This window comes from Pantherophis guttatus, chromosome 4, assembly GCF_059756535.1.
Source record: "Pantherophis guttatus breed Tessera chromosome 4, ASM5975653v1, whole genome shotgun sequence".
Taxonomy (NCBI): Eukaryota; Metazoa; Chordata; class Lepidosauria; order Squamata; family Colubridae; genus Pantherophis; species Pantherophis guttatus.
Window position 1 is genome coordinate 121,535,918 of NC_142066.1, and position 20,885 is coordinate 121,556,802.

General features: G+C 38.1%; 1 long non-coding RNA gene across 2 annotated transcripts; it reads right to left on the minus strand.

Annotated features, from left to right (window-relative positions):
* Positions 1-9,678: 9,678 nt before the first annotated feature.
* Positions 9,679-20,293, minus strand: LOC117654987 (uncharacterized). 2 transcript variants are annotated; one of them, XR_004588475.3, is made up of 3 exons: positions 20,079-20,293; positions 18,219-18,264; positions 9,679-10,624 (listed from the first exon to the last, which is right to left on the minus strand). It is a non-coding gene; the product is annotated as an uncharacterized LOC117654987 (long non-coding RNA). The 2 variants fall into 2 exon arrangements; XR_004588476.3 differs by having other exon boundaries at positions 18,215-18,264.
* Between the last annotated feature and the right edge of the window lie 592 nt (positions 20,294-20,885).

Here is a 20,885-nt window from a genome sequence, read left to right on the forward strand (position 1 = left end):
CATCTTTCATTCAATGATGGTTGCTATTCTGTATGATAGCATTCTTCTAGATAACAATGCTAAAGCTCGAAATAGTGTAAAAAGTTCAAGCTTCTACCCTAAAATATACTTCAAAATATTCTTGTTCTTTCTATTGCAACAGCTGAATCCTATTTATTGTTCTAGTGATTCCCTTTCCAGTTTTCTCTTGGCCAACACAAACAAAGGTTAATTTTATTTTTCATTTTGCATGACATTATTTTCAAAATACATGTTGGCAATAGTACAGCTTATGTAATTTATCTCTTATATACTTCCTGCTTTGTAATTCCTCACATTCAGAGATATATATCATTCAGTAGCACACATAGATAATGTGTTTTTATGGCTTATTATATCCTAGGAAGACAAATGAAAACACAGGGTAAGTAAATTCAATTATAAGTAGCAATTTTACAATTGCATGTGCATATATTGCTGCAGGGAAGGCTACCAAGTGAAAAAAAGGAGAATCCTACACAATTCATGGATGCCTTGCAGGTAAATAAGCACACTGCATGTCAGACATGACAATTTCATCACAATTATTAAATGTAAATATGCAAAAATGTAATTGATGCATATCTTATTTCCCTTCTGTTAATGATCAACAATAAAGAAATGAAACCACAAATGGGCAAGATGGAGAAATTATGTGTCTTATTGTGACAGTTAACAACTATCCATCTCTGAGGTTTGGCCCTGTGAATTGGTTATGTCCACAGATTAAAAGTCAGAAAGCTTTTGTCATACTGTTGTTAGTCTAGATTCAATGTATGGTTCTTATTTTAACCATTCAGTTGTCCACCTTTTTTTTTGTCCAATTTGCACCACTGTGTAGAAAAAGTAGATAAGTAAATTGAAGCTGTTATCTCCCGCTCTTCAATTTGATCACGTTTATTGGATATTTTATTCCTATCGACCAAATTGTTTTCTTCATGGTGAAGAACAGAGAAGGAATCATTTACATTCGCCTCTATTTTGCTGCCATTGTGAACATAAAAGGAACTGTCTAATTTCTCACAGTATTGCTTCCAGTGACTTTGGAAAGTTCAGTGCCTGTTTCTCTCTCTTTCTTTCTTTCTTTCTTTCTTTCTTTCTTTCTTTCTTTCTTTCTTTCTTTCTTTCTTTCTTTCTTTCTTTCTTTCTTCCTTCCTTCCTTCCTTCCTTCCTTCCTTCCTTCCTCCTTCCTTCCTTTCTTCCTTCCTTCCTTCCTTTCTCCCTCTCCCTCCCTCCCTCCTTCCCTCCCTCCCTCTCTGTCATTCTCATGCTCCCATTCTCTTTTGTCGCTAATGCCTGCCTGTTTTGCTAGTTCACTTTTTAAATGTGCCCTGAAATAATGAAGCTTTTTGTTGTTGTTAATAACTGGACTTAATAGCATATGTGCTTGTTCTGGTCAGAACATAGAGATTAATTGTGAGCATGTTGGATGCAAATTAACTTTTATAGTTTAGGGGTAGTATCTGAGCAGCAGCAACTGCAAAAAAAAGATGGAAGATGCTACCCATCAATTGCCTGGCAGTACAATCAGTTATGTGGATTAATATGCCACAAATATACTTAAAGTCCAGAGGCTTTTAAAGATTTATTTATCCCATCTTTGTTAGTTTTATAAGTAGTTCAAAACAATGAACACATCTAATACTTCTTTCCTTATCTATTTTTCCCACAACAAGAACATTGTGAGGTGAATAGAGCTGAGAGTGACTGACTGGCCTAAGATCAGCTTCTGTGCAAGCAAGGATCTCTATCTAGAGATTATGTTATAAGGCAAGACTGTTTATAACCTTTATATTATAATACCATTGTTTACATTCTATCAATTTTAAAGTATACACATTTAGGATGAAAAAAAATCTCAGGAAATTTAAAATTTTAGGAAATTTAAATTTAAATATAACATTAATATAAAACTAACAAGACAAGTAATAACAAATAATACAATTCCCAGAGGTGGGAAAATGTTTAGAATAGGAATGGATGCTTGCCCACCAGTGATCCATGTTTCATCATGGTGTAACTCAAAATGAAGGAAGCTCATCTTTGGGATATATTTGGGATACATTTCATGGCATCATCCTACATCAGGGGTCAGCAACCTGCGGCTCTAGAGCCACATGTGGCTCTTTCATCCCTCTGCTGCAGCTCCCTGTCACCGGTCAGCTCCACAATTGATAAGGCTTTCGTTTAGGACAAGTAGAGGAAAAAGGAAGCCGCATTAGGAGGAGACTCTATGGTGGAGGAACCAGACTTCCGGTCAGCTCCAGAATTGAATGAGAGGCTTCAGTTAGGACCTTTGTGGCTCTTTGAGTGTTTAAGGTTGCCAACCCCTATCCTACATGCTTACTCCTGACTGAAATCAAGAAGACTTTGCTTTGTTCTGCATTTTTATAAATCATTTCAGACTTTTTTTGTGGGGGAGGGGAAGTTCAAGGAAGACATGGTGAATTGAAGATATCTCCATGAAAGTGGAGCCAACACCTGCAGCAAAAACCAAATAACTAGTAAGTAAAATGATTCTTCAGAAACTTTGGGATTGGGATTGCCAATTTCATTGTATATATGATGTACAATGACAATAAAAGCTATACTACTACTGGCCACTGGCTCACAATCAGTGCCTTTTAAAGGTCATTAAATTTGCAAGTCTCACTTTCTAATCACTTTCAGAAAATGCCTATTAGCCCTCTTAAGAGCCTACATTAGAGTGGCAAGTTTGAAAAGTTACCAGGTGAGTTTAATTTCAACTATGAACAAAAGGAAAAAATGATTAAATACTTAAGGAAAATAATAAACCACAAGAAACTAAATAAGATTTTAACCTAAAAAAGCTACATATGTATTAAGAATCTAGTTAAATTAGAATATTGACTTTTACTATGGCCTTGGAAATAATTATAATAATTATAAAAATTAAACATTTACTAGATTATTAGAGTTATTTTGGCTAGCTTGATTCTATGATTTTAAAAATTAGCCACTAAATGGGATTAAAAATTCCAAATAAAAGGGAAACAGAAATATAACCAACTTTTGCTATTAGTTAACTGATGCTTAAAAATGACCAAAAATATCATCATAATAGAAATATTAAAGGAAAACTTTGAAGAATAGAGCCAGAAATTATAGAGCTATAATATCAACAGTGCCAGTAATGATGTCTGAGCCAATGGATAGATTATTTCCAAAAGATCTCAATAACTTAATGACAGATGTGGAGCATATTTTGTATGAAAAGACAAAAGTACCAAAAATGAAACTATAATGACAGACCAAAAGAATGTTTGGAAAAGGAATACCAAAGAATCTGCCTGAAGTTGTAACAATTAAAAAGGAAACACAAATGACAGAGGAAGAGAATGACCTGAAAAATATTTTCTTATAGGATCTACAAAACAGGCTTGTTAATGTCTTGAAGAAGTCTGTGCAATGGGATAAAAAAGAATTCAAACCTTACAACAATATTTCAATGAACTAAAAATTAAGATTGTCAGAAGCAAAAAAGAAGGAATACAAAAATGACTTATTTGATCAAGGTTAAAATAAGATATTTATTTGCAAAGTTCTTGCAACCCTTTATGGACATTTTGCTAAAACTAAGAATGAAAAGTTGTTGATTGTTTGTATTCTCTATATTGTTATATATTATATATTATGATTCATGTATGTTATGTATGTTAATTTCCTTTATATGTTAATAATAAAAAATATGGAGAAAAAAATAAAAAAACCGATCCAAAAAAAAGAAAAGAATGAAAAGTTGATGTTTTATAGATTTACTAATAGATAAGGGCTGAGGTATGGTATCAAGAGATATCTGTTGGCAATGTTATAGTAGGTGAATTTGTTTGTACTTGAAGATTGGAAGTCACTTCTTTATATATTTATTTTCTTTTCCGTTAGCACATTCTTTTTTCACCTTTCACTTTTTCTTTTATTGCATTCATTGTTCTTTATTAGTATTCTTTCTTCTTTAAGTTTAGTTTGTACTAGTTTTTACTATTGTAGTAAAAATCCTTAAATTAAAAAATATGTGAAAAAAGCTATTTGGGAGATGGGATGTGGTGCCATGTACTGCTGAGGATAGAGGGAGTAAATTGTTTTAGTGAGGGGGAGTTGAGAACCATGCTTGGCCTTTAAGGCAGTATTCAAATACAGTGGTCCAAGAAGAAAAAATAAGTGGCCGGACCAAAACAAAATTGTATTTTATGATTACATTTAATTTAAATAATATATTTAGTGCCATTTTTTTCTCTTGTATTTAATAATGCTTCGTTCCTAGCGCATTACAAATTCCAATTTGGTAATAACCAAGACATTAAGGACATGTCCATTTTTAAGCTACCATATGATTCTGGTACTTCAGATTGTGTGTCTCTAAAATAGGGAACATGAATTTCCAGTGTTTATATTTCATGGCTCATTTTCCACTCTCTAAACATCCCAAAACTTCTTAATTCTGTGAGATTTGTGCTTGCAATTATCTAAATAACAAAGCTGCTTATGGATTTAGTTTGAAGCCTGCAAAATTAAATTAAATCAACCTATTTGTAGTGATCCCCTATTGCAAGACATTCATCTCAACTTTACAATTTAGGTGTCCAATCAATACTTACTAGAATTCTTAGGATGATATCACTTTTATTGCTATGGCACTCAAAACCTTATGTAAACTGGACTAAGGCCTCATAGTCAAGGAAAATAATGCTGTGTTTTTTCTGAATGGTGTACATTATTTAATAGCATAAAAGTGAAAAGAAAAAAAAGCAATTACTATTAAGCAACAGGCTACAAAGGATCTGTGAATTTCTTTTTGTTTCATAGATATGAGTACATCTGTTGTATTTTCAGTTTTAACAATTCAAAGTCCTTGTGTGAGATAGATGATCAACCCAAATCAAAATTCTAATTCTTGTATTTTTGCTAAGGTTCAGATTTAATTACTTTCCCAACAAGCTACAAAATATTCATCTGATTATTGTGTTTGTGCACTATGAATTTTATATGTAAAATGCATGACCCAAGTGATGAATATGAACAGCTAATGTTGATAAATAAGGGTTTGGAATCCCTTGGAAATGTCCAATTTCCAACTCAATGGGAAAGGCATCTTCAGACATCTTCTGATGGAAGCATTCCCAGGTGGCATTTTGGGAAACTGCAAATTTAAGAAGAAATGAATCACATTAGCTTTCATTTTGCAAGAATCATAACCAGTGGTAGAATTCAGCCAATTTGGGCCAGTTTGGACAAACCGGTAGTTAATTTGCTGGCTGGCCCCTCCCCTCCCTGCCCTTCCTCTTCCAGGAGTCCCCATGTGCCCATTTTGGCTCCCAGGTAAGTGCAGAGAGGCCCCTTTGGCCCAAAATGGGGCTTGGGGGGGGAAGTGCCCCCCGTGGCCCATTTTTCCTCCCAGAATGCTTCAGGGAGGCCTCCTAGGCCCAAAACGGGGCACCGGGGTGCAGCACCCCCCCACACAGCCTATTTTCACTCTCAAGAGGCTGCAGAGAAGCCTACTAGATCCAAAACAGGGTGTGTGGGGTGGTATGGACCCCCGTGGCCCATTTTTGCTCCCAGGAGGCTGCAGGGAGGCCTACTAGGGGTGTGGGGGTTGCGGCATGGCTCCCAAGGGGGTGCAGGAGGCTGAGTGCTGCCTGTCACACCCCCTCGCCATGGCCACCCTGGCCACGCCCACCCAGCCGGTCTTTAGGGCAGAGAACTAGTTGTTAAATTATTTGAATCCACCACTGATCATAACATTCTTTCAGATGTTAGTGCTGAATTGGGCTATGCATGCATTCCAAACACCAGAGCTTTCCTTCAATAATCTTTGTGCTAATAGCAATGGCTCTTTCAAAGCTCCAAGCTGTTCCGTGTGCCATGTGAGATGGTCTGGCCAGGATTGAAGCTATGTTGCTTCATCTTACCTTATATCCCTATGAGGGATGGTGCTTCATGGGTTCTTATTGGCAGACATATTTGTTAGATCCTTACAGTAAGTGTACAGTAAGTGGATTGGCATGACTATTGCTTGGATTTTGACTTCCTGCATCTGGAACCCAGCATGATCTGCACCATGATTAACGAACCCGGATTCAAGTCCCCACTCATTCTTGGAGCTCAATAAATGTCTTTGAACTGGTCACTTTATCTCAGCCAGACCTTGTCACAACATTCTTTTTATGGGAATAAAATGAATGAAGCCAAGGGCCAAGCTACTATATTTTTAAATAGGTGAACAAACCAACAATAACATAAATGTAAATTATCTTCTAATATCTAGATTAACAGATAAAAACGTCTACTAGTCATTCAACTGATTTTTAATTCCAAGACCATCTGGCATTAATAATAATATTAGAACTATATTTACATTCTTATGAACTAAAAAAATGTTTATAACTGCTTTTTAGCTAATTTCATTCCTAAGCATACTTGACTGCAAACTAAGCTTTCTTATACATGAACAGTTAATATGCCTGATCAGCTAATCTTATTAAGTTTGCTCAGAATCTTTTGGTTTCAAATATAGTATAGAAACATATGAGGCAAAACAAAAATTGGATTCAAATGAACCTAACTGAAAGGATATTTTCCCATGTGACGATAGAACTAACAAACCCAATTCTGTTGGAAACATCAGAAGTCAAATGTCAGTAGTAAACCAGTCATAGTTTTATTCATTTAAGTTGTGATGCTAGTCTTTGGAAATACTGCTTGGAAACTGCAGTAACAATGCAATATGTGGGTTGCACAGCCCACGCAAAATCATTGCTCTTTACGGTCTGTGTGGTCATCTTTTCTAATTGTTACTGGAAAGTATGACAATATTTTCCTGCTATCCTCCCCAAAACCATTCTGTGAGTTCATTGTACAATATAGTAATTGATGTCAACATAAGCTCTTGCTGGAGCTTGTAAAAGAAGAAGGGAAAAAAATCCCCTACCATAATAATGAAATGTTAACAAATTAATGCCAGATTTGATTTAACTTTTGCCAATGAACTTTTTAGAAAGAGAACACCCATCAATTTCCTACCAGTAAAAGAGGATGCTCATCTTTATGTACTGCCAAAGCATTTAACTGAAAAGTTTCAAAACAAGCCCTTTTATATATATACAATTTTCTGTAGATCTTTTTAAAAAGCATTAGGAAACATCTGTCAGCTAGCAGTTTAAAATTAAAAGGGAAACAGCTGGGCTTTATTAGTAATTTTCTTTTTCTTACCTATCTCTGCTTCTATACTCAAAACTTTATAAGTCAAATTTATTTGGGGGGAGGGGAAGAATAGCGGTGATGATGGGAAGACAACTTATTTGTCTTTTCTAAAGCAATGCTATGCATTAACTTTGGCTACAGAGCCATAAAGTCACCAGGGCAATTAATTTCAAAATCATAGCTATCAATCTGTTGGACTAAAGAATAGAGACAAAAGTATCAGAAACCAAGATGACTGATTCTACATACTGTACCTTCAGGAATACTTATTCCTTAACATAAAGGAACACAGAAAGAAACATTCAAAATGCTACCATTCATTGTTAACTTAGAAGAAGGAATAGAAATCCTGTCTGAATATATGCATCCAACAACGTTTCCTGCTATGAAGAATACACAGGGCCAGGTAGGTTGGGCCAGGTACATGTCCTCTCACATACAAGCAACTCCTTTTTTAATGTAACCAAATTGGTACATTTTATTTATATTGGCAGCCTCTTTTTATGAAGAGAAAATTGAGCAAACTCCTATGAGTACAGACATCAAAAAGAGGAAAAGACCTGCTAGGTTCTGCATCAGGGATCAAATTTATAATATTGTCTGTTGCATAATATGAGCATTCCTTGCTTACAACTAAGCAAATATATTTTTATCAACTTGTATGGTTGACTAGCTTATGATTCATTGTGTTATTTGAAGGGAGCCATTGGGATTATATAAAATGGTCAAGATAATCTATGAAAAGAGAGAGAGAAGACAGCAAGGAAGTAACAGGCAGCAGAGAGAAAGCAGAGCTGCTTAACTCATTTTTTCCATCAGTCTTAATGCAAAAAGAAACTATAGCCCAACCTACTAAAACATAACTGTAAAAGACAGACTAGAAATAAAAATTAAAATAAGCAAGAAAATGGTAAGAGAACACCTGTCTGATCTTGATAAATATAAATCACCAGGACCTGACGGATTACATCCCAGAGTTCTAAAGAAGCTGGCAGATGTCATCTCAGAACCACTGTACCACATCTTTCAAAAATTCTGGAGCACCAGGGAACTATCAGATGGCTGGAAAAGAGCTGATATGGTTCCCATCTTCAAATAAAATAAATAAATAAACAAACCCAGGAAACTACAGACCAAAGCCTAAGTCAATACTTGGGAAGATACTGGAAAAGATAACATTGATGGAAATTTGCAGGTACCATTATGTAAGCAAGAATGCCGAAACATTTTTTAGTCCAGAGCAATGAGATAACCTTTGAAAGTGACTCAGGAAAAGTATAAGAAGAATGAGATGGTATAACAGATTCAAACTTTCAAAATTCTATTCTATAGCCAATCTCAATAAAAATATTTTTCTCTCCCTATAGCTTTGATTTATCTAGTCTGGTTTATCAGGTGGGCCTGATACATATGTACTATTGCCAAGAAAACAAAGGAGTTGAATTTGACTTGAGGAAGATATCATATTTTATTCTTGAGACAATAAGAATAACAAACAAAATTCTGTTTTAGAGAAAAATCTTGGGAATTTGACTGATAATGATCACTACTATGTGGATAATTTTATAGGGTTTTAAACCCCCTGTGGGAAAGTTTTGCTTGAAGTCTCAGTGTCCTGTATTGCCTTGCCTTTATTGTATTGTACTTTTAATGTTTGTATTGTACTGCATTTTTAAATGTATTGTTAGCCACTTAAAACTATTAGGTTATGATGGGTGGTCTTATAAATTCTCAAACAAATGAACGTAACAACTACATTCCAAATCTCAGACCATTTACTAACCGCTACATAAGGACAATCTGAACAAAAAGTATTCAATCTATGTTTTTGCTTATTCCCCATGGACATTTCCACTGAAATGAAAGAGAGCCTGCAAAACGTCTATGCATAGAAGAGAAAATACCCAAATGGATGATAATCTTGTTTCACATCAAACTTTGCATGTAAATTAGCAGTGATAGCATAACATTTATAGAGAATGTATAAGAAGATCAGGTAAGGAAACACAAAGGTAAGGAGTGGAATATTGTCCTGTTCTGTGACAGTCGGAATGCTGCGTTTGTACTAAAACAGTTTGTTTTTGTAGCTGAGTTTCTCACATTGGGTCCATGCAATTCTGACTGTAATAGCTACATGCAGAGATCTTTCCCATAACCTATCCTTTCAAATGAAATGTTAGAGACTGAATATAGAACTATATAGATAAAATATGATTAGTAGTATTGAAGAAGGATGACCACTAATAGAAAATTATTCATGTATTATGTTTATATGACAAATATGAAACAAAAAAATTTGAAATCCTAAAACTGTATTTGTCCACCTCCCCCATTCTTGAAGGCAGTTCCCTTTTGTGATTGAAGGACAAAAATAGGAAATTAATGAAAAGCCGTCACATTAGCAATATTTAACAGATATGATTTAAATTAATTTAAATTTCATTTTGTGATTTTCCATTTTTTTTATTTTATTCAAAAACATTAAAATACAACACAAAAGAAAAAAATACAAAAAACGAAACAAGACTACAAAAATGAGTGCATAGAAAGAAAAAAACAAAACAGACATGTAAATAAATTGTTTTCCCTAGTTGAATACTGATAAATATATTTCAAAGACAATAACTCTTAAATTTCATTTTGTGATGGAAAGTTTACTGTGTATTTGGAGACATGACCTAAATGACATTTCTCTCTTTTTTCTATAAGAGTTTAAAGAAAGGTGGACTTATATATCATTAGATATAAATATCCATATATTCCTCTCCACAATGCTATTGAGTGTTAGGACCTAGATAGCTCCTAAAACCAATGCACTCAACATAATTATCTAAAGTGTAGTAGTCAATTAGTTCAATTCTCTAAACAATAGAGAGTTTGTACCTCACAATCTGGTAATATGACCCCAATAAGGATGAAACAACCTCCTGATGATCAGTATAACTGAAATACCCTTAACTGCAATGTCTTCACTTTGTCCTATACAAAATCAGTGTTTTTACGGAATTAAAAACACTCCACTAAATGTGGAATTACTTCACATGACATGTTGGGCTAAAACTCTACCCCTTAGTTGAACACTGGCCAGTATTAAGGACAGGAAAATGATTGCTACTTAGAATCCTTAAAATGGATAGAGTTTCCATAATTACCCAGAAATTGTTAATGCTATAAATTATACTGGAAGAATCTTGAATATTACTATTATGGGCAAGCATATTAAACTTCAACTTTTTGAAATTCATTCATAAAACATAGAATACTAAAAACAAAAAGAAGGTAGTAACTGGCAGCTCTCCATTTATTGGCACATCAGCATGGATCTCAATCTTCATCTTCTTTACTTCCTCTTTTACCCTTCCTTACTTCTTTCCTCCCTTCTTCCCTTCTGAAAGAAAAAAAAAAAAGAAATGCTTTCTTAAATAAAAAATCAGCATGATTGAGCTTTTGTTTGTTTCATCCAAAATTCAGTTGTTCTTGTTAAGTCGTGGTCGCAAGAATGGACAGGACACGCAGTAGAATCAAACACCTTTTATTAGCTCCATAATAGCAATGGAGAATCCTAGCCGCGGCAGTCCTTTTATAGCTAGGAGCTGTCCACGGCTTCAGCCACTGATGTTACTCTGAATTTCCCACTCATGTTCCTGATTGGTCTGTTCAAATCTGCCATTCAATACTCAACACCCCTCCTCCCTAGTTAGCATAACCAATCCTGAAGACTCTAGGCAACGTAGTCACGTAAGTAGGCAGGTCATCTTGATGCGCAACTTGACCTGCGCAGATCAGTTGTCCCGGCGTTCTTGGAATGAGAGGTCACGTTCCGTGGCTCTGCTGGCTCCGCCTCTGGAACTCTCTCAAACTCGCTTGCCGGGGTAGAACTGTTTTCTTGGATGTTACTTTCTTCCTCCCCCAGACGATATGCTGGATTGTAGCTGATGTTCGGTTCTTCCTCCTGTACTCCAGGTAAGTGCCTGCTGCCACTATTTGGGTTTGAGTCTTTTCCTGTGCTGTCTTGTGTTTGTGCCTGTGGTAGGGTCTGGTTTCTCTCTATGTCTTTTTCTGGTGGGCCAAGTTCATTCCTGGTCACTCTGCCTCTGATCTGGTCAATGTGTCACTTTCATTGTCGGCCATCCTCAGTCAACAGTCTGTACAACAATGGTCCTGTGACTTGGGTTATCTCTCCCGGTATCCATAGGGGGTTGCCGCTGAAGTTCTTTGCATAAACTTTGTCCCCCACCTGGAATTGCCGGACTCTGCTTGTGGAATCCGTTGGCTTTTCTGTGCTGTACTGTGGGTGCAGCCTGTCTAATGGGGATCACAACTTTCGTCCCATTAACACTCTGTGTGGATGCGCTCGGTGTGATGTGCTGGATAGTGAGTAGCTTGTCTATCTTGGCCTGCATGTCCCCGGGGCCCAGCTTTGCTAACATCTCCTTAGTCGTTCTCACCATTCTTTCAACAAGCCCGTTCGTGGATGGCTTTCCTGGTGCTGACAATGCGTGCCAGATTCCTTGGTTGGTCAGGAACATCTCGAACGCGTTAGCCGTAAACTGGGGCCCATTGTCAGATACTAGCAAGTCGGGCAACTTGTGTGTTGCAAACAACCTCCTAAAGACTCGGACAATGGCGTCCATGGTTGTTGATGGCATTAGGGACGCTTCCAGCCATTTGGAGAATGCGTCCACTATGATTAGGAACATGTTGCCCTGGCATGGCCCCGCAAAGTCTATATGTATTCTCGACCAGGGAGTTCCTGGGTTCTCCCAATCATGTGTGGGTGCCGTGTGGGGTGCTGGTTGTGATTCTTGGCAGGGTGTGCATGTTGCTACCCACACCTCTATCTCCTTATCCATTCCAGGCCACCACACATAGCTCCTAGCCAGTGCCTTCATTCTCACTATTCCTGGGTGCCCCTCATGTAACAAGTTTAAAATGTCCTGTCTCAGTACCTCAGGAATTATGACTCTGTCTCCCCACAATATGCACCCTCTTAGTCCCGATAGCTCAGTTTGTCTTGATTGAATGGCTGGAATTCCGTGCTCACGTTCGCTCCCAGCCAGCCCTTCCAGATCCAATTCAAAATGCGCACCAGGATTTTGTCTTTCGCTGTGGCTCTCGTGATGTCTGCAACGGAGATTTGAGCACTTTCCATTGTCTCAATTAGCAGTGTGGTTGATGCTGGAGCTAGGTCCTCCCCTGTTTCCGGGAGTGGGCATCTGCTGAGTGTGTCAGCGTGGCCAATTGTCTTGCCAGGCTTGTATTTCAGCTGGTAATCGTAGGCTGTTAAGAACTCTATCCAGCGAATCATTCTTGGTGATAATATTGGAGGTGTGGGTTTGTGTCCAGCGATGATACCAAGTAGTGGTTTGTGGTCAGTGATGAGTTCGAATCTGCGGCCATACAAGTACTCGTGGAATCTCTTTATTCCGGCTACTGCAGCCAAGGCCTCCCTATCTAGTTGGCTGTAGTTTCTTTCTGGCTTTGACAATGTTCTGGAATAAAATGCAATGGGGGCTTCTCTTCTGTTTGGCATGCAATGGCTCAGTACAACTCCAATGCCGAAAGGTGATGCGTTGCAAGTCAACCTGATTGGCAATGCTCCACTGTATTGAACTAATACTCTGTCTGATGTTAGTAATTTTTTTATTTCTTCGAATGCCGCTCATTCCTTCTTCCCCCACTTCCATTCCATTGTTTTATCCAGTAGCCGGTGGAGCAGTTTCAGCAGTTGTAGCTTTCTGCGGTAGGAAAATATTATAAAAGTTCAGTAATCCTAAGAAAGCTTGCAGCTCCGTTTTATTTTTGGGGGTAGGTGCTTCTTTAATTGCCCTCAGTTTTCCCGGAGTGGGTCGTATTCCTGATTTGTCAGTTAAGTAGCCCAGGAATTCTACTTGCCTTTCTGCCAAGTTGCATTTGTTCTTTTTTACCTTAAGGCCCACCTCTTGGAATCTAGATAGCACTTCTCTTAGGCGCTGCTGTAGCTGGTCTAAATTCCTTGCCGAGATGAGCACGTCGTTGAAGTATGGAACAACTCCCTCAATCCCTTGTAATAGACGTTCCATCAGGCTTTGGAACAATCCAGGGGCTACACTGACTCCAAATTGTAACCGCTTGCACTTGAAGACACCCCTGTGTGTTACGATTGTCTGGGCCTCAGCTGTGGCATCGTCAACCGGCAGCTGCTGGTATGCTTGTGCCAGGTCCAGTTTTGCAAATATTTTCCCTCGGCCCAAAGAGTGGAGCAGATGTTGCACCACTGGCACTGGGTATGCACTCTGTTGTAGTGCCCTGTTTATTGTACTTTTACAGTCACCCCAGATGTGTACCGACCCATCTGGCTTAACAGGGGTGACGATAGGTGTCTCCCACTTTGCATGGTCAGTAGGCTCTAAAACTCCCTGGGCAACTAGCTTGTCTAGCTGTTCATCTATTTTGGGCCTTAGAGCAAACAGGACCCTTCTGGGCTTAATTCGGACAGGGGCAATTTAGGGGTCTAGATTAAATGATATTGGGGACCCCGTGTACTTGCCTAATTCACCATTGAACACTTCCACAAATTCTGCCATCAGTTTTTCTTCCCAGCCGCAGTCGTTGATGTGGTCGATGCCTGTTACCACCAGTCCTAACGGCTCGAACCATTCCAGACCTAATAGACTAGGTCTATCTCGGTCCATGATGGTGAGTGGTAGCTTTGCATTGAAGGTTTCGTAGGCAACGTTGAACCTTCCCGTACCAACTACTGGGATTCAATTCCCTTGGTAGTCTGTGAGAGTCAGCCTTTGGTGTTTGAGTGAGCTGGTTTGATGCCTGGAACCAGTTGTTGTATCATTGTCCAGGAGACCATGGATAGGCAGGATCCCAAATCGACCTCCATTTTGCAGGGTCTCCCCTCAATGAGTACGGTCTCCGCCATCTTGTTGGACTTTTCCGCGCTTGCATGACCCACTATTAACGTTTGGTGGGTCTTGCCTCGCTCTGATCCGGAATCCTCGTCTCTGCGACCTCTTCCAAATGGTTGCTTTTTTCCGGTGGTCTTGAACGATCGATTAGAGGGCGGTGAGCTTGGTGGGCGGTTTGGTCGGCTCCTTTGGGATGCTGGTTGAGATGCTCTGCAGGCTCTTGTTATATGTCCTTTTCGGTCGCATCGTTGGCATATAGCATCGCGGAACCTGCACTCTGCCCTGGGGTGATTTCCTTTGCAATCTGCACACCGGAATTCTAGCTTCCCTTTTCCTCATGGTTTGCCTCTCCAGTCTGTTTGTAGGTGATGGACCTCATCTTCCTCTTCTTCCTCTGATTCTGTTTCCACATCCTCATAGTGGATCGCAGATTCCTCTTTTCCTTGTGGCCCCTTGTTCACCTTTTTCATGGCTGCCACGGATTTCTGGGATGCCTCTGATGCTGTGGCTTCTTCCAATGCCTCCTTGAATGTTATTTGAGGTTTGGCCAGTAGCCTGCTTTGCAAAGTGAGGTCTTTTAATCCCATCACTAACCGGTCCCTCATAGCCTCTTCTAGGTTTAAGAAGTCGCAGGCTGCAGCTATCTCCCTCAGGGTCGTGATGAACTCACTGATTGATTCGCCTTCCCTCTGGTCTCTCCGATAAAATTCATATCTCCTTACCAGGGACGATGCTTGGGGAGCGTAGTGTGCCTTGAGAATGCTCTGTAGATCCGTCCAGGACAACGTTCTCAGTTTGGTAAGGGCTGCGAGCGCTTTTGCCATCTTGAACACGGCAGCTCCGCAGTGCGTGAGGAAGATTGCTCTCTTTCTCTGCTCCGACAGGCTTAAGAGGTCATTTCCTTCCATGTACATGTGGAATCTTTCCATGTAAGATTCCCAGTCTTCTCCAGCTGGGTTGAACAGTGCGGGTGGGCTGATTGAAGGCATAGTGGTAGCCGATGACCTGACCGATACTCATGGTCGTGGAGGTTTAGTGCTTCGTTCTTTGTCCTACAATCCCACTTTCATCGCCAGTGTTAAGTTGTGGGCGCAAGAATGGACAGGATACACAGTAGAATCAAACACCTTTTATTAGCTCCGTAATAGCAATGGAGAATCCTAGCCGCGGCAGTTCCTTTTATAGCTAGGAGCTGTCCACGGCTTCAGCCACTGACGTTACTCTGAATTTCCCGCTCATGTTCCTGATTGGTCCATTCAAATGTGCCATTCAATACTCAACAGTTCTCATTAGGTATTCTGATTTTTAAAAAATCTATCGATTCATCCTGAATACTTGGGATGATTTCTTGCATTCCCAACTCTGCTTGAAGTCTTTCTTAATGAATATATCCTTGGTTATTTCTGTAAAGGTATCTCTATGCCTCCCCCATATCAAATGCCACTCTCTGCTGGCAGTTGACGAGGTTTATTTCCAATTCAGGTGCTGCATATTCCAAGTTGCATTGAACACAAGTTGTCTCTTATACTATTAAAACTTTTGAGACTGGAGGGTGATGTGATTTCCCACTGATGGGACTTCAAACATCACTTTGTTTCCCAAGCCTCGGCCTCTACTCAAACTCCCTCCTCCCAGTGTTCAATTGTCATTGTGTTTTTCAGATTTTATTATTATAAAATCATGACTGGAATTCAGCAAGTTGAATTTTTGCAATTCAATTTTTCAATTGCATTTTTTTTTTTTTGCAAATGTATGTTTTCTGTTGGTCAGTTGACGAGAATATTGTTTGGCTAGTATGTTCTAGTCTTTTGAGGCTGGCAATAGCTTAGAAGAGTGTAGTTCAGTTTCAGTTGCTTTTGTGGAACTCTTGTGGTTTGGAGTGCCTTTAGTTTTGATTAATATGCTGAGTCTTTCAAGAGATTGATTAAATCAAAACAGACATTTTCAACAAACGACTTCAGAATATTTTAGTGCAATTTTCTAAACAGTTTGGTTTTTTGATAGTTCTGAATTTTCTTTAGTAATAGAGGTTCATGAATTATTTACGTGTTTGTGCATAATTAGGAGCTGTTACTCCGTCCTTCAGCAACGGCCTGATAATATAGAGAATGAAAAAGAGAGAAATAAAATAAGAGAGAGAGAATAAGTATATTTTCTTATTCTAACTTATTCTTATTCAACACTAAAAGAACATTTAGAATTTAATCAAGAATTACTTTCTGCTTTTGAGAAAATAGTAAACATGAAATGTGTAATATTTTACATATACAAATATGTAAATTTTCAAAATATACAAATGACAAATGCCAATACTTTCAAACCATTTTAATAAATTTTGCTGTGGGTTTGCAAAGGAAAAAGAATGCTATAAAAAGAAAAAAATGTTGTGACTTTTATTTAGAACTGGAACCCAACATTTGAATGCTAAAAATATAACTTTGTCTTAAGAAGGCAGACTATATTATTTAATTCTTCTTTTGCCTTTAGAATAATAACATTCAACACATCTGGTGATTCATATGATAAGGAGTAGGGCTGTGCAGTTTTTTAAATTAGAGAAGAGAAAAAAAAGTGCTTTGGAGCACGCCAGGATACAAATGGGCATCTCTGTGTGTATATCTTTAAATGAGCTGCACCTTTTCCAGGATTTGCACTGCTAATCTCTACATCTGATAGATGAAATCCCAGGGCAAAACAGTTACAAACAAGGTCTATGTGATACCTTTTGGCCTTCAAATTCAAACCACTGAACATTCCTAGTTAAGGTTCAGAATAACTAGAGGCATGCTTTTTCATACTACATGTATTATATTATAGACTTGCTGTACTACCTATGGTTTAGTCTCATTTTATATACTTCATTGTGAGCTGTTTTGCAGTACTATGACCTGAGATGTATGGTTTACCCTAAAGATGTGTAGAGACTACATGATTCAGTTAAGGGACAGAATCTCCCATAGGTTGCTCTGAAGCTGGTTCAGTCCTATCTGAAATAGGAATGAATGGACTATCATTCTTTTCAGGCACAGCCAGTAAGGCCATAGCTGGGAGGAATAACTGAGTGGGCAAATCTGCTCAGGATTTTGCTGATAGTAAGCATTCTAAATAGAGCACAAGCTGTTTCTATTTCTGCTCTTAGGAGTTCTAAAATTGGAGTGTATTGTGCTTGGCTGAATGATCATCTTGACAAATGAGAGAGCAGAAATAATATGCAGTAGGAGTGGGCAACCTAAAGGCTGCACATAGATCCTCATTCCATTTTTAGGGTCACATAAGATACAAATTACCTATAGCAAGATGTTCATTTTGAAAGTATAAAAATATATATTCCCATACACTCAAGTTACACAAAATCTTCCCAGCCTATTTTAATAACTATGTATTTAAATTCTGCTTAATCATCTGATATATATCTAGATAGCCCTAAGCTCAGGATAAATTATTACCTCTAGAAACCATCAAATGCACTGAGAAAACACTGCTATTTATAACACGTTAGCTTCCAAAAGCATCCATTCTGACTCAGATTGATTTATCTTATACCAGATAGACATATAAATCTTTATATATTCCTAGAACATATTTTATGTACTCCTAAACGTGTTTTCAAAAATTAATGCATTATTTTGTTGCCTGTAGTCAGCTTTAATGGCTAGAGAAGGAAGATTCGATTTCTCAACTGTAAATGTATCATCTTCCTTGGATCAATGACTGGCAGATTTTGTCAGTTTAGACTCTCCTACAATTAATTTATTTGGCACCCTGTATAAATTGGAAGATGTTAGGATACACTTGTATAAATATGGAATTCCTGCTTCTACTATTAACTTACTAGTAATAGTAAGTTAATAGGGAGGTGCTACGGAAAGTGTGCAGTAACAAACAAAGTTCAATCCACATCAACATATTAAGATATAGAACATATAGAACATATAGAAGAACCCAAATTTGAAAATAGCAGGACAATATCACTCTTTCTGGGCAAAAGTGAATTCCTGTACATATGTAAGGAATTGCCGTAGAAATAGAAATTATCACAAACTGCAAAATGATAATAACGTCTGTTGAAACATTTTTACCTACTAGATACAAGTCTGCAGACTTGCTGGCTTTCTTAGACTGAAGAAGTCTAGGAATGGAGAAGAGAATTTGTTTAAGAGTATTAGAAGGCACAGTAGAATAATTGCATAAGAAATATGAATATACCATAAATGTAAAATACTTGGAGCAGAAATGAGCAACTTGAATAAATAATAACAATAAATTGGCATTTATATGCCTTCCTTCTAGGGCATAGGTATTCCCTTCTTTATCTTAATAAACTTAATATAGTACACTTTTTGCCTGATGATCCGTCTTAGAGTTACTAAAGCCCCACAGCCCATTGCAAGATTCCTGGCTGATTCCTACATTGCCAATTACACATGTACATGCATAAACTTCAGTTGAGCTTGTGGTGAATAATTTTAGTCTTCTAAAATCAGATCATCAGGTCTGATGTAATCACATCTTTTCTTTTTTAAATAAAATTGCTGTCTACCTTGTCATTTACTAGCAATATACCTGGCTTGAAATTACAGAAAAAGGGAAAAAATGTTATTTAATTATGCTAAATGCTGTATTTATAGAGGTTAAAGAAAAAATTGTTTAGGATAAATTGCACAACTTTCCTGCCAAATAAATCAAATCCAGAGAAAAAAAAATACAAAGCTGTGTCCTAGCTATTTTGCCTTTACAACAGTCCTCAACCCTCTTCCAAATGTTATAAGCAAACCAGTGGTGGGTTGCTACCGGTTTGCCCCAAATTGGGTGAACCCGTAGCAGTGGTGGCAGGAGGCTGCAGCCACCCACACAGACGCTTCTGCGCATGCAGAACCGGTAGCGACAGGTTTTGAAACCTGCCCCTGAAGCAAACTGCAACATCTCATTGCTACTCATACCTGGCTTATAATTACCCAGAAGAAACTCAATATAATTTTATTTCTGAACAGATATCCAAAGCAGATTTTAATAATTGCATCACCCATGGACTCCACAATACCTGTCTGGATCTATCTCTGGGACATTATTTCTTTTCTTTCTCTTTACTTTTAAATTATTTTTTCAGGCCATTACAGCTTTAGATGTGATAAATAAATAAAGGTAAAGGTTTCCCCTGTCCAGTTGTGTCTGACTCTAGGAATGGTGTTCATCTCCATTCTTTAGCCAAAGGAACCAGCACTGTCCAAAGATGCTTCCGTGGTCATTTGGCCACATGACTATACACTGAGGGTCACAGAATGGCATTATCTTACTACTGAAGTGGTTCCTATCAATGTACTTGCATTTGCTGCTTTTGAACTGCTAAGTGGGCAGGAGCTGGGGCAAGTAATGGGAGCTCACCCTGTTATGCAGCACTTGGGTCTTGAACCCAGGCTGCCAGCTTTCCAGATGTCAAGCTCAGCATCTTTAACCACTGAGCCATCACACCTCTCTCATAAATAAATAAAAAGTGGTAACTTATGAACTTTTATAACATTCTATGAAGTCTGAGTCTTTAGATAAAAGTCTGATTACCTAAGAAATGCTGTTCAACATTGCAGCACCTATTTGGTTTTGGAAGATTATGCTCCTTTTTATTTTTATTTATTAATCAAATTTGTATAGATGCCCATCTCACCAAAAGCAACTTTGGGCACATCACAATAATCAAGTACAAAAACATAAATATAAAAACAAAATATGTGGAAATATAGAAATCTACATTAAACATAAATAAATAGTATAAAAAAATAAATACACAAACCCATACACAAATGGTCACTTCAACAATAGAGTCCTTTAAGCAAACCTTCAGTTTCCTGGGAGCCTTAGGTCTGACAACATAACCACATCTTGAGGGCCTTCCAAAATGACATAAAGAATGAAGGTAATCTAATTTGGAGTGAAAGAATGTTTCCTTACTTATGTGCTACAGCAGAGAAGGCCTGTCTCCTGGGACCCACCAAATGTAGATCCCTCGCTGATGGTATCTGCAGCATCCCTTCTCTGTCAGACCTAATGAGTCGAACTGAAATAATCAGGGAGAAGCATTCCCTCAGAAGCCTGGTTCCATGCCTTGAAGAGCTTTAAAATTTGCAACCAGCATTTGAATTGGACCCAGAAGCAAACTGGATACCAATGCAGCTCACAGAACATAACATGCAATGTTCTAGAAGCATATACAACTGCCCACTCTACTGCATTCTGTACCAACTGAAGCTTCTGGACACTCTTCAAGGGCAGCTCCACATACAGCACATTGCAGTAGTTTTACTATAAGTTTACACTTTTTATATATAAGCTACACATTAGATCAACATTTTCATGAGGCATTCTGTCCCCTCCCCCCAACTTTCTTGGTCATTCACTAGGCTCAAAGACTTCCATCTTTGTACACATGCAGTTAAAATATATTTCCATGTGTGCAAAACTCTAGAGATCCTTTGCTGCTATCGTTGCCAATTCAACTATACCAAATTATCCTCTGCCTATTCTTGATTCAGAATCTCCATGTTGAGAGCTAAGGGTAGCATCCCAATATCAAAGTCCAAGTCTGTGGTGGAATGTGGGAAAGATCTTGAAAAACAAGGTGAAGAGGCATTGCCAAGGAATGGTCAGATAAGAGACAGCATAGTCTGCAGCTGGGTGGTGGGCTAAGCAAGAATTTCTAGTTTCTTGGATGCTAAAAGAGGTGGAAGGCAGGAAGAATTCTACTTTCAGAGTTATTAA